The 14,392-nt window shown below is 52.0% G+C and overlaps 1 protein-coding gene across 6 annotated transcripts in view; it reads right to left on the reverse strand.

The window, feature by feature from the left end:
* Positions 1–14,392, reverse strand: part of LPIN1 (lipin 1) — a 130,062-nt gene that overhangs the window by 64,360 nt on the left and 51,310 nt on the right. The window contains exons 1-2 of one of the 6 annotated variants that reach the window (XM_027556047.1): positions 6,116–6,252; positions 5,776–5,869 (exon numbers count right to left, since the gene is read on the reverse strand). The exons of 3 other annotated variants lie outside the window; for them this stretch is intronic. The gene's annotated coding sequence lies outside the window, so the exon portion shown is untranslated. Of the gene's footprint in view, positions 1–5,775; positions 5,870–6,115; positions 6,257–14,392 lie in introns of those variants that run through there. 2 more of the 6 variants (XM_027556050.1, XM_027556046.1) reach the window with 2 other exon arrangements.

A 14,392-nucleotide genomic window follows, 5' to 3' on the forward strand; every position in this document is an offset into this window, starting at 1 on the left:
GATTAGTCCCTCCCCTCCCAGCCAGCCTGAGCCAAGTGAGACCACCAGCAGATGCTCCATGCGTTAATCCTACCATTGTGAATGGGCCCCTAAGAGAAACTTCTTACAGACAAGCGTGTGCTCAGTCACGTCCAGCTCTTTGCAACCCATAGACTGTAACCTGCCAGGCTTCTCTGTCCATGGAATTTTCCAGACAAGAATACTGGCCTGGATTACCATTTCCTACCCCAGGGGATCTTCCCAACCCAGCGATCAAACTCGCATTTCCTGCATTGGCAGGTGGATTTCTTAACACTGACCCATCAGGGAAGCCAGAAACTTCCTACACAAGAAAGCGAACTCCTGTGTCGATCAGTGCCTGTGGGGATTCAGGGACTTAACTGGCAGGCCAGTGTTTTTCAGGAGACACTCTTGTCCAATAGTAGCAAAATTCACCAGAAAAGTTTGTGATGCCTTGAAAGAGCTTGCAGGTCAGGCTAAGACTTCCTGACAAATGATGAAGCAGCAAATCCAGCAGCCCTGGCGTCCTGGCACCAAAGCCTGTTCTGCATCAAGCAGTCCTGCTCATCGCAGTTGGGCTGCAGGCCATCCTGCAGGATGCAGGGTACCACAGGAAGTGTGGGGAGTGCGTACATCTGGGATGCAAGGAGCTGTCACCCTGTAGAAATGCGTCAGGAAAGCGGACACCCACAGCCACTCCAGACACACAGGAAAAAGAGAGAGAGAGAGAAGGCGCAGGAGGTTTCCTCTCCTCCTTTAAGGGGCTCCACCCAGCAGGAGAGCCCCACACTCCGGGCACAGAGCCCATGCACAACGCACCAGTTACCCCAGTCTCGTACGGTTCCCCAGGGCAGGGCTGCTAACACTTTGTGTCACAATGAGGTAATGGAGGTCTCATGACTTCTCACCTCACTGCTACATCAGAGACATCAGCATTTCATCTACAACTGGCAGAATCCTCCAGGATTCGCAAAACTGGCAAGAACATGGCTTTGGAGGAACTTGTGCCCAAATTCAACAGCCCAGCCACAGCTCTCCTAACCCCACTGCGTTACTAATTCCATTCACCTGTAGAATATTAAGACTAATTTAAGAGGGCCTCAGACCAAGCCAACAGAATAATGAGAAAAAAAGAGTTGACAGAGAAAGAAGTCCATAGCGTCAGTGAGGTACGAGAAGATATTCAATTCTATTCGTAATTTAAGATATGCAAATCAAAGACGGCCTTTCAGATAGTCCAAAATCAAAGCATTTTGTAAAACCTGAGGGCTGGTGAATAGGGAAAAAACAAATGCTCACCATTCCCTGCTGGTGGGGTAATAAACGGGGTAAGCACTGTGCCAACAGCTGTTGTCTTTTTTGCACACAACAGCAAACCCCAGCAATTCTGCTACAAGACCCATGCACAAAACAGTAATTACGGCCCTGATTATAATGAGGAAAATTAGAAACAAATATCTACAGGACTTTGGTTAAGTAAATTGGGGACCACTCAAACCATATAATTGAGAATTATTAGGGTGTGAAAAGATAAAACAAAGAAACAGAGACCTAGTTCCCCAAATACTATTAATAACATGAAAAGATGTATATACTATTTGAAAAAGGTACAAATATACGTATCATATGAAATCACCTTAAAGAATTACATTTACACATATTCCAATATGCACAAAAATGACGGACTGATGTGTGTACCATCAAGCTTCACAGGCTCACTCCTGGGGATGAAGAGGAGGCCTTCGCTTTCCATCACAAATACTTCCACAGTGTTCATTTCTGGGTTTTTATTACATAGTCATGTACTGCTTTAGCATTAATTTTTAATGCCCTCAGAGACCTAGGGGGAAGATGGCAAACTCTGGCCTGCTGGGTATCAAGGTCCCCCCCACCCATCCTTGAAACTGCTGAGACAGGAGGGGACGATGGGGGAACGGACACCTGCTTTGGTCGGAGAGGTCACATGGTGACCATCTCCAGCACTGGGATTTTGCAATGCTCAGATCTTGTAATCCCATGTGATGAGTGTTCTCAGGTCCCTGCCAAGGGGCACAAAAGGCCTGGGGGTGATGGGGGGAGGCGGGGCAGCTGAACTACCCAGTGGCCAATGTGCTGGGCAAAACAGGCCCTGGTTTAGACCCCGATGCCCTGGAGGAGGACATGGCAAACCACTCCAGTATTCTTGCTTGGAGAATCCTCTGGACAGGCGAGCCCTGAGGGCTACAGTCCATGGGATCACAAAGAGCTGGACACAACTGAAGTGACTTAGCACACAAAGCACAAAGCACCCTCAGCTCTTAACCACTAACTCATGAATGGAACACAGGACCGCGTAGCCTCTCTTTATACACCTGCAAGGGCTCTCTGTCCAGGTCTGTGTCTTGGCCAAAAAGAAAGCCCCACTGTGGGACTTCTGCCCGACCCCTGTCCCCGCCCCTCAGCAACTCATGGAGAGGGGGTGGCTACATACCACCTGGATCCTCCCAAGTGCTGCCTACAGCTCAGGGATAAGAGTTCGGGGCCTGGAGAGAGACACTGGCCTTCACATCCCAGGTCCCCACCTGCTAAGCTGTGACCATGAGCAACTGACCAGTCTCTCAGCCACTCAATCTCATATCTATAAGACGGACAATCCTAACAGCACCCGCCCCCTGGGATGGGTATGAGGCAGTACACGAGAAGTTCTTTTCCAAGTGCACGGCCAAACCAAAGCCAGGTGCTACCCTGTGGTCACAGAGGGTCCAAAGGCTGGACTGAAAACTAAGACCACAGCCTGACAGCACTTGGCCTATGTCAACTATTTAAACCATATCCTCCCAAAAAGTCAAGGGCAAAGAATTCTACTGGTTAAAATAAATATAGAAATACCAGAAAGGTATGGTTAGATTTCAATAGGCTGGGCATACATTTCCATTTTGTCCAAAAAGTCTGAGTCAAAGGGAACCCCAAGACTGGGCCACAATCGGCCGCCGCAGAGTTCACGGGCAGGTTAAGTGCCCGGTTATATCGCAGGACCCTTGCTGCTTCTATCTTTTGTCAACCAGAGGTGGATGCCTAGTGAGACCAGGAGGATTTCGCCAAAAAGAGAGAAGACATGTGTCTAAGGAGATGCTGGACCTTTAGGAACAAGGCACACAGAGTAAACCCGCTCGTCCTGTCCCCGAAGCTGGGCCAGCAGGGTCTGTGGGTGCCCTTAGGAGCAAACAGGCCACGGATCTGGAGTCAGGACTCGGCCCCAATAACTGGTAGCCTTTTCCTGGAAAGCACAGCATTCAGCACCAGGAAAAAAGTCTTACAGGAATTTCAAACCTGCTTAGTGGGTTGAGGGATGTGGTTGCAATCACCAGAACAACATCCTCTCCAAACTGAGCCCTGGGCGTTCGCTCCCACCCTCCTTCCAGCTGGACCATCCCGGGCCACCCCCCAAGCCGGACTGCGGGAGGCCAGCACCTGACACACGCAGGCCCCTCCCCACACACCATGCACTGGGTCTCATACACCCTTCTTCCCTCCATCAGAGCTCACACACACACACACATACACACACACACACACACACACACACACACACACACACACACACGTCAAGCTAAAACAAGTTTCACAGAACAATAATCTAACCTTAGTATGCCTGGATCCAAAATTTTCTTTTCTACTCTTATCTCACTTTTTTAAAAAATGCCCATGGACTCACTAAACTGCCAGTGGGTCGCAAGCTGCTCTGTGAAAAAATTACTGTGTCCAGAGCCAGGGCTCTCTGCAGGCAGAAACTCCAGCTGCTTCTCATTCTTGTTTGTTAAGTCAAAGGTGGGGAGAAGGGGGGAGGCATGGGAAGAGGAAGCAACAGGGGAGCACAGGGAAGTGGGGGACACACGAAAGAGGGGGGCAGGTCACGGGCTCCCTGAGAGCCCCCTCCCACCGTCAAGAGGCTGTCCCAGTCCCGCCTGCCGTGTCCCCCAAGCTGGACCTGCGGCCAGGAACCCAAGCAGGTGTGGGGCCCCGGCTCTCTCTCCAAATCCACTGCTCACAGCTTGGAAAGCTCCCATTTCACAGACAGCCACCGAACAGGCAGCTGGAGCCACCTATACACTGAAAGCGTGTCAAATTACTGAAGGGCTTGTTCGGGCTTTGCTCAGCTTCTCTTCCCAAATCCCATTCTGAGTTCCAGTGAGCTTATCCCGTAGGAAACCTGGCCAGGGTTCAGTGACACATAACAAGTGGGACTTCGCCCACCCCTCCCCCGGCATCCGCCCCAACGCTGACCCTGCATCCCGGCCTTGCGTGTTCCTTGTCACCTCAAGAGCTCTGGGTTCTCACGCCCCGGTCACACTGAGGAAGTTAAAGTGCCCGCAGGTCAAACCACCAGTCTCAGGGTCACAAATGGACCACCATCGTCTAGGTCTTTCTCAAAATGCTCCAAAAGTCGCCCCTGCCAACAGGCCTTCCCTGGAATGAGCCGCCTGCAGCCTCAGCTAGCCCCAGCGGCACCCTCTGGCTAATCAATCCATCGCATTTAGATACCTTTTAGACCTTGAACCCAGAAGAGTGAGGATCCAAGAGAGGCTGACTCATAGGGGCCAAGGGGTCCCACAGCGGTGATTCATAGCCCAGATCGCAGTGACAGGCAGGACTGTCTCAACTCTACAAATAGCCCTCCTCACTGGCACCTTGCGTCCATCCCTTAAAATAACAATGACCACGGTGACCCCACGCTCTGTCCCAGGAGCTCTTATCCATCTCAGGGAACTTTTACAATAACTTGCAAATGGGTGTGATCCTCTTTTCACCTCACAGTGGAAGAAACTGACACTCAGAGAATTTATCTTTGGCCCAAGTTACAGGGTTAAACTACAAAGCCAAGTTCTTTGCACCAGCCTGTGTGCCCCACTAGCCTCAGGCCCTTCTTTTGAAATATCAGCCTCCATCTCCTGCCCCCTCCCTCCGGTCCAGGGCCCTGAACACAGCTGACTGGGTGGAGGGTAGGCTTGCTTCCTTCCTTCTAGGCTGGCCACCCCCACCCCTTTCAGGGCAAGACTCCTCCTTGGCCTTTCCAAGGTCCCCTCAAGACCCAAGATCCCCCCACTTGCAACAAGACTCAGCGGTGTTTATTTCTTGATTACTGTATGTTCCTCACTTGCTTACTTTAATTCATAAGACCCAAATTATTGAACAGGGAATGAAAAGTAACTTTCACAATCACACCCCCATTACCTGCCTCCTCCTGTGAAAACACTGTGCGTAAGCTCATCTTTCCAAAACACTCCTGTTATCCTGGGGAAACTACTAGGTTCTAAAAACTCTGAATCAATACTGCCAGTTGTTTTAGCCAAGTTCCTGTTTGGTGGTCAAAACCTGAGTTGACATCTGCTTTCTCCAGCAACTACCCTCCACACAAACTACCCTTCAGTTATCTACACACAATGCGGTTCCATGGCACTTACGAGTTATTTCCAAAACACTACTTTTCATCCTACATTTTCCCGGGCTTCCCCCAAATAACATTATTCCGCAGGGACATTTGATGGGAGGCCTAGCACCCCTCCGGCAGCACCAAAGGTGCACAGAAGCCGGCAGAGCAGAGACCAGGCTGTAACAGGAGAACTCGGATTCCAAACCCGGCTAGGTTGTGTGACCTTGGGCACGGTAATTCAAGCTCCCTGAGCCTCAGTTTCCTCAACAGCAAAGCAGAAAACCTTAACATTCCCCGTCCCCGAACAGCTTCATAAATGTCCCTGACGCTAAGCAGGGGCAGCTCGCTGCCCAGGTAAAACCCACCCGTCCTTCCCCGGATGGAGCTGGCTGGTCCCGCCGTCCGGGGGTGGAGGGGGCCCCCCTCGAGTTCGCCACGCCGATCAAGGTCAGGTCAGCCCTGCAGGAGAAGGCCCGAGGGATGCTTAAGAGACCGCCGGGCCCCTGGGCCTGTTCTCCGCCTCCCTCCCCGAATCTCTTTCCCCAGAAGGACCGCAGGGGACCGAGTACGGTCCGGGGAGCCGGATGGACTGGCATCTCCCCGCCTGCGCCCGCTAGGGCCTGGCTGCATCCCCCGCAACCCGGCCCTGCGGGCCGCGCCCCGCCCCGCCTGGCCCGGCTTCCCCCAGAGGCTGTGGCCCCCTACCTCGACTACGGCTGGGCTGAGAAAGCAGCTCCGCAGGGGGTTCGACACCGGAGATCTCTGGCGCGGAGGCGGCTACAAACCTTGCAGAGCCGCGCGCGTGGCTGCCTTTGTATGCAAACACCCAGCCCGGCGCGCGCTGCCAGTCTGCCTGGCCCCGCCCCAGAGGAGGGGCCATCGGGAAGGGGCCGGGGCCAGCAGGGTGGTGCGGCGCCAGCGGGGTGGTGCGAGAGATCTTTCGACCCCGCCCCCGGGGCGGGACCAGCGGGGAGGGGCGGGGCCAGCGGGGTGGCGCGAGGGCCCTTTCGAGGAGTGAGCCACTAGGCAGCTTCCTGAGCCCGTCGGGCCCCAGGCGGTGGATCCTCCCTGGCAGGAAGTCCCCGAGCCGGCCCGCCCCTCCTCCCTCGCCTACCTTTAGAGCTGTTTACTGAGATGCAGAAGGAAAAGGGAAGATCCCTGCTTGGAAGGAAGCAAAAGTGCCCGTTCTGGCCACTCTTAAGATTTGAGGTTTCTCCCAGCCATCCCAGACATGTCGGGAAGGGTTTCTGGTGCTCGTTGGCGAAGTCCCGCCGGCTCGAGGTAGAAGTAGAGGGGTCGTCTGCTATGCTATCTTTCCCTGCTCTCCCTATTACTGTCACAACAACTAAACAAGGCCAGACTTTTACAGGGAGAATTTTTTCCCCCCCAACAAGCGGTAAGAAAACACTAAACTACACATTTCAGTACAAGAGGAGTTGGATTCCCCGGAGCGCTTGCCCGGCTGATGTTGCCGATCGGGAAGTCCCCCTGCCTCCCCGAGGGCCCCTGCCCTATGGTCTGCAATCACCCAGCTGTGACTCAGCCCGGAGAGCTGAGGTGATCCCCTGAGCCAATCCCAGGACCTGCTGCTTTCTGCCCAACTCGGGTGAGGAGAAGGAAACCGCGGCGATGAGTAGACTCGCTCCAGGCTCTGGAGGAGGAAGGAGAGGAGTGATGCCCGGGCCAAGTGACGCAAGCCTCCTGGAGGCTAAGACTCAGTTTCACCATCTGAAAAATGGGAGGCAGATGCTCAACACACAGGTCCACTTTGAGGATGGAAATAGCCATCATATGAAATACTCCAAGCCCTTTCACTAACTTGAAAGTGAAAGTGTCTCAGTCGTGTCCAACTCTTTGCCACCCCGCGGACTATGCAGTTCATGGAATTCTCCAGGCCAGAATACTGGAGTGGATAGCCTTTCCCTTCTCCTGGGGATCTTCCCAACCCAGGGATCGAACCCAGGTCTCCGGCATTGGCAGGCAGATTCTTTACCGGCTGAGCCAATTCTAGAACCTTATACATGAAGGCTTCCCAGGCGGTGCACCTACCTGCCAGTACAGGAGACTCGGTTTCCATCCCTGGGTGGGGAAGATCCCCTGGAGGAGGGAACGGCTACCCACGCCAGTATTCTTGCCTGGAGAATCCCCATGGACAGAGGAGCCTGTAGGGCTACAGTCCATGGGGTCGCACAGACTCCAATACGATTGAAGTGACTTCGCACGCACGCGTACATGCAAGAGTGGCGAATCCCAGAAGGATTTGTTCGGTGCTTAGCCCAGCTGTGATACAGGGAGTGGCCAGCTTGCCCAGTCTCAAGACTGGGCAGGCTGCTGACCTTCCTCCTGGGAGGGACAGCCTAGAGAAGCCTGATGCTGTGTAAGGCTAAACAATTACGACTCCTCCACTGTCTGAACTTCTCTCGGCATATAAAAACCCCAATAATGATACAAGCTGCCTGGTTCTAGCTGGAAACATCCCTCCTTCTATCCAGAGACAATAGCAACCCTGAGAATCTTAAGATTTCCAGATTAACTACCTACACAATCAAAAGGGCTCTGCAGGTGGGAGGGGGAGACAGGAGGGGTGAAGGCACACCCCTCTTCACTGGAGTCTCATGAAACAATCCAAGTAGGTGTGCAATTGACTGATCTCCTGACAGTCACATCAGCGGGTGAGCTCTGTAAATGCCTGGGGCAGAGAGAAAGAGAATGGATTATTTCTCCCCTTTGGGCTGCACGTTATCTCTGGCACCTGACTTGGGCTCCTAGGAAGGGAGGGAATCTTCCTGGCCAGTGCTGGGCTAGAGGCCTCGTGACTTCAGGGCTCCCTTTCTTGAGGCTTCAAGAATCAGATGGGAACCAGGGACCACCTGGTGCAGCCTCGTTCCCCCCGACCCCTCGGAGGGCAGGGGACAGAACAGCCTGGAATCTACCAGAGATGAAGTGGGTCCCCCAGGTCCCATGGGTGGGCTAACCCATTGGGTTAACCATGGCAAGTTCCTTAGGGGAAGAGGCAGGAATGAGGGGTGCTGGGTTCAACTGGAGGAGGAGGAGGAGGAGGAAGAAGGGTACACCAGGGGTTGGGAGGGAAATGCTTGGGACTAAAGCACACAGGGAGCTGGCCAAGCACACCATGTCCGAGGGCACTAAGGCTGTCACCGAGTATACCAGCTCCAAGTAAATATAATATGCCTAGCCACTGTTAACGGAGAAGGCAATGGCACCCCACTCCAGTACTCTTGCCTGGAAAAGCCCATGGACGGAGGGCCTAGCGGGCTGTAGTCCATGGGGTCACTAAGAGTTGGACACGACTGAGCGACTTCACTTTCACTTCAAAGCACACAGGGCACACCCCCAAATTAGGGTGAGGGTCACAGATGAGGGCAGAGGCATCCCTGAAGGCAAAAAAAAAAAAAAAAAAAATCGCAGGGAGACAAGGGGGAATGGCTGGCAGTTGGCCTAATTTACCCTAACAGATACATTAGTTAGACAGCATCATGGACCCTCCCCTTGGGCTGTGCTGGGCAGAGTCCAAGATTCATGGGTCCTGGTACATGGTACAGCTGGGAAGCAAGGAAAGCCCCAGGTTCAGGGCACAGAGATACTGCTCCCCTGAGGGGCCTGTACTGTTGCCTGCCCCCCCTCACCATCTTGACCAGTGGGCCCACACTGCCACCACCCATCCCCTGGGGTGGGTGGACCGGTGGGGCCCCACTGCCACCACCCCATCCATCGTCCCCTGGCCCTGCCTTCATCCCCGCACTCTCGCATTGAGTGCCCGCCCTGTGCCAGACCCCATGGGGGGCTCCACTGGGGACCAGGCCAGTCATGGCATCTGTCCTCAGTTGAGTGTACTATTGGGGGCAGTAAGGTGAGTCAGCGGCACAAATACACATAAAAACTCTCACCCTAATCAGTGCCACCATGACCTGACCAGTTGTACATGGCTATGGGATTTGACCTGCTCATCTCCAGAGGAGTCAGCCCACTTTATCCCGGTGTAGAGGAGCAGACCATGAAAGAAGGCAAGCCTGTGCAAAGTGGGGTATGCAGTTCAGGGATTGAAGGAACACACACACACACACACACACACACAAAATGATGGGGCGAGCACACCGAGTCCCCTGACTGCCCTTGCAGTGGCTCCCAGCCTGCGTCCCGGTGATGGAAGGGGCTGGGACAGCTTTTCTCCCCTGCCCAAATGGGGAAGACTCCTGATGAACCAAGCGAGGACAAGAAAAGTGGTTTTGCTAGAAAAATATACCGTTCTCTCTTCCTGGTCCACTGCCAAGCCCGCAGGACCCAGGCCTCTAGGAAGCAGCCCCCAACCCTGGGAAGGCGGGTCCTTTGGTGTACACTTCACATACACCAACTGTCTAAGCTTCACTTCATAGCCTTTATCCTGCCCCATCTTTTCCCCAGCCTTGTAGTGAACAGGTTGATGCGCCAGACCCAGGATTAGAATTCTCTCTATTTGGTCCGGCATGAGCACTTGCCAGTCACCATAGACAAGAGCATAGCAGGCCAGGATTCTGCTGGATTATAGGAAAGGTGGGAGGAGAAGGGAAGAGGAGAGATGAGGTAGCAGGAATGAAGCCACTTAGGAACTTGGGACCATGACTGGCCACAGGTGTTTGAATCATTGATTGGCAAGGCCATATTCCTGTGTGTGTGCATGCTCAGTCATGTCCAACTATTTGCAATCCCATAGACTGTAGCCGTCCAGCTTCCTCTGTCCATGGGATTTTCCAGGCAAGCATACTGGAGTGGGTTGCCATTTCCTCGTCCAGGGAACGTTCCTGACCCAAGGATCAAACCTGTGTCTCCCGCATCTCCTATACTATAGGTGGATTCTTTACCTGCTGAGCCATGGGGGAAGCCCATATTTGTGTACACTAGATGAATCTACCCAAGAAGAAAATACATTTGGAATTCAAAAAATGCATCTGCTGTGGACTAAATGTTTGCACGCATGCTAAGTCACTTTGGTTGTGTCTGACTTTGCAACCCTATGGACTGGAGCCCTCCAGGCTCCTCTGTCCATAGGATTCTTCAGGCAAGAATACTAGAGTATGTTGCCATGCTCTCCTCTAGGGGGTCTTTCCAACCCAGGGATTGAACCCACATCTCTAAGGCTCCTGCATTGGTAGGCAGGTTCTTTACCACTAGCATCACCTGGAAAGCCCTGGACTAAAAGTTTATATCCCCCCAAATTTATGTGTTGAAGCCGTAACTCCCATATTGATGGCAATTGGGATGCAGAGGTAATTAGGTTTAAAGATGAGGTAATGAAGGTGGAGCCTCACCAGAAACCTGGACCCCAGAGCTAAGCATAGTGATCCGTCCTCTGACCTCAGCTAGGGAAGCTGGCTCCAGAATAAAATCAGGTTCCTACAAGAAGATGCTATGCAACCTGTTACAGCACTGTGGGCTCAGGGCCAACCACAGCGTCACTGCTCAGCTTTTAGAGTTTTCAGCTGATAGATCTTTGCACCCAGTTAAGATAAAATCTATGATGCTAACTCATATAAGCCTCTGTCAGCTCTAAAGAATTAGGAAAACAGAAGAGGACTGGATTTGCCAACAACTTATAATATGTGTTAACATGCAGCATTTATGCGCTGCTTGTCAATAGCCATTCACATTGGCATCTGCTTGTTGCCTGGAGTCTAACCACAACATCTTTAATTGTTGACCTAGAACCTGGGCTTGGTTGAGGAAAGTCACTCTATACTCTGAGGACTCCAAGTCTTTGCTGGTGACTCAGTGGTAAAGAATCTGCCGGCGATTGCAGGAGACTCAGATTCGATCCCCTGGGTGGCAAAGATCCCCTGGGTAAGGAAATGGCAATATACTACAGTATTCTTGCCTGGGAAATCCCATAGACAGAGGGGACTGGCGGGCTACAGTCCATGAGGTCCCAAAAGAGTCAGACACAACTTAGTAACTAGGCAACAACAACAAAGCAGTGTTTACCAAGAAAACTTGTCACGTCGTAGAATCACCTGGAGAACTGTTAAAACTCTCTATACCCAGACAAGCATTGACAGCAATTAACCACAGTCTCTGGGGCCAGGACACAGGCATAGGTATGTCACAGAACTCCCCATGAGATTCCACTGTCCAGTCACATTTGAAAACCAGTGTTCTAAGAGTCCACTTCCCTTCATCCTGTACCCTGGCCAGCTGCCCTCTCTCAAAGCGCACCCTCTCTACCAGTGCCCTGTTCCAAGGGTCGACATAAAATGTATATTTCTTCTAAATGTCCATATAAACCAACTCAAAGTAGAGTTAGTGTATATGTGTGTGTGTGTGTGTGTGTGTGTGTGTGTGTGTGTGTGTGGAGCATGATACACTGAAAGGAGCCAGGGATTCCAGAAGTGGGCCTTGAACTGCGGCAGATTTCCACTCTCACTCTCTTTCTGCTTCCTTAACTCCACCCGTTCCCTTCTCCCAACTGCTTCCTCCCAGAATCCTTCCCTCATCAGTCTGGCCACACATGGCTCCCCAGGCAGCTCTTTCCTTCCCACGACCACCTACCTCGGTTCCCCTAACTCCAGAATGTCAACAGAGAAACCGTATTGATTCAGCTCATCTTCTCAACCTACAATCCAAAGTCTTAGGTGACCAACATCCTAGGAATGACCACCTTTGCTGGTCTGTCCCTGTCTAGAGCCTCCCAGTGCTGCTCACGCCCCCTTTTCCAGCACCTAGTGTACCCCAGACACAGAGCTCCACACTGCAGGAGACAGCGCCATGATCAGACACGGAGCCTTCCTTCCAGGCCTCCTCAAGTCTGTCAGATATCCAACACTTGATGTCAGGAAGCACTGAGGGAGGAGGAACAGAGAAGACAAGATCAAGCCTGACGGGAGACCCCGGGCCAAGAGGCTCCACGCTGCACTCTGATCCCCGCCTTACCTCTTGCTACTTATGTGACCTGGGGCAGGGATGTTTGACCTTTCTGACCCTCAGTTTTCTTTTCTACTGACTTGGGGTGAAACATCTGATTCCCAGGGCTGTTGGACTTATCTCAAGGGTTTAGTGCATTGTACTGTATCAGTGCAATGTCTGACACAATGCAGATAGTTCACTCTGGTGAGTTTTATGTTAGTAATGATAATTGCTATTATTGTCATTTATTATGAACACTTAGGAGCCTGATAAAGAATGCAGTAATCAGGTTTGGGCCTTCAGGATGGGGAAGACGCCTAACACAGGGAAAGTGGGTGGGAGGAGGCGTTTCAGGCCGAGGACGAGCAGGTGGAAAGACCCCTGGGAAGGCGACGGGGAATGGGGAGCTCAGTGCCTCAAATGGGGGGTCAGCTCCCCAGTTTGGATGCAAGAATGAATTCATACCCTTCTTCTCTCTTCCGCAGTGTCCAATGCATGCTGAGCCCACAGGTGGTCTCAGATGTGTGAAATGAATGATTGACTGGCTGAACTGGTATTCCAGGAAGGGGATTAACCACTCTGGAGAGTTAAAGTCAATTTCCTGAATTAAGGCACATGCTCCTTTGTGCTTAGGAGAGTTAAATTCCGTTTTTGCTTAGCCCAAAGCAGTAATGTCACACCTGAGTGTGACAACACGCACCTACAAGGAGCATCCGTATCCACCTCCTTTGGCATCCATGGGCACTCTGCCTCACTCACCTCCAGCCTCTCTCTCCGTCCTCACCCCTCCCTCTTGTGGAAGGAAGTACAGAGGTGTGGCTCCTTGGCTCCTCTTCAGTGTGACAGTCAAGACAAATCAAGGAAAAGATTCCATCTTCCCCGATGCGTTAAGGGGAAGATCCTGCCTGCTCCTCCCCACTTAGAGCTTTTACTATGCGACCCTTCTTATACATTCTTTCTCTGCCCCTCTGAGATGCAAGTAAATCTTTTTTTAAAGATCTAGATAAGCCTCTGGGCACCTGCAGGACTCAAATGTTCAAAGAACCTGGCAGCCACCTCTTAGAAATGAGAACAGGAAGTTTGTACCCCTGTCTCCCAGCCTTTCTGGGAGGGCAGGTGCCTAATTCTGACAGGTGTCATGCCTCAATCCACGGTGCAAAACTAGCTCTTGTCATAAAGGTACTAGAGGGTCATTATTCCTTTGGATAAAGGCAATAAGCTAACACGATGACCACTCCATTACCAGGAGAGCTGTGTGTGACACATAGTCCTATCAAGTCCTCTTACTGAGGACTGCTGTCATTTAACTTGAGAACACGTAACCAGCCTGACCAGACAAAGGAGTGAAATCCTTCAAGTCTCTGTAGACTCTCCTGGCTGGCCTGGTTTAATGCTTATTCAGTAATAACACTCTTTTCTTTCTCATCTCCCTTTGTGGAGAGGTTCTCTGGGCTCGCAGGAGATCTGTTCTTCATGGTGTGTCCCAGCAGCCTGGCTGTCCTCGGGACGTGGGCCTTCCCTGCCCCAGCTGGGAAGCTTGCAAGTGTCACGTGACAAAGGTTAACTCATGAGAGAAACTCTGGTCACAGGCCAAGTTGTTACTGTCGTCTCTCCCTGAGTCTGCGAGTTGTCTCTCAAAACATGCTGGTCAGGAGTCCGAAGGATCCAAGGATCCATTAAAAAAAAAAAAAAAAATCTAGGCACTCAATGTGGAAACAGTCATATCTTCACTACCTTCTAAATCCAACGCAGCAGAATGTTCTTCGATTGTGAATGTCAGCAACAAAACACAACAGGACCCACAGTGCCTGTAATCGACACCATCACCACCACCACCAAGTCACAGATATTTTCATGTCACATCGAGGTTGTTGCCGATATTGAGAAACGTCCTGGACACTCATTACTATTTAGAAATTGTGGTTGCTATTCTATCTGCAGCTCAGAGACAGAACCAAGGCAAGCTGACCCTGGAGAACCAAGGACAGGAGGTTGCTTCCTTTGGAACTTTGTCAAAAGCAACAGAGAAGGTTTCCCTCCACCACCGCACACTGCTGAGCTCACAGGAACAACAGGAGGGTCACAAGA

The sequence above is a fragment of the Bos indicus x Bos taurus genome, chromosome 11 (genome assembly GCF_003369695.1).
Source record: "Bos indicus x Bos taurus breed Angus x Brahman F1 hybrid chromosome 11, Bos_hybrid_MaternalHap_v2.0, whole genome shotgun sequence".
Taxonomy (NCBI): domain Eukaryota; kingdom Metazoa; phylum Chordata; class Mammalia; order Artiodactyla; family Bovidae; genus Bos; species Bos indicus x Bos taurus.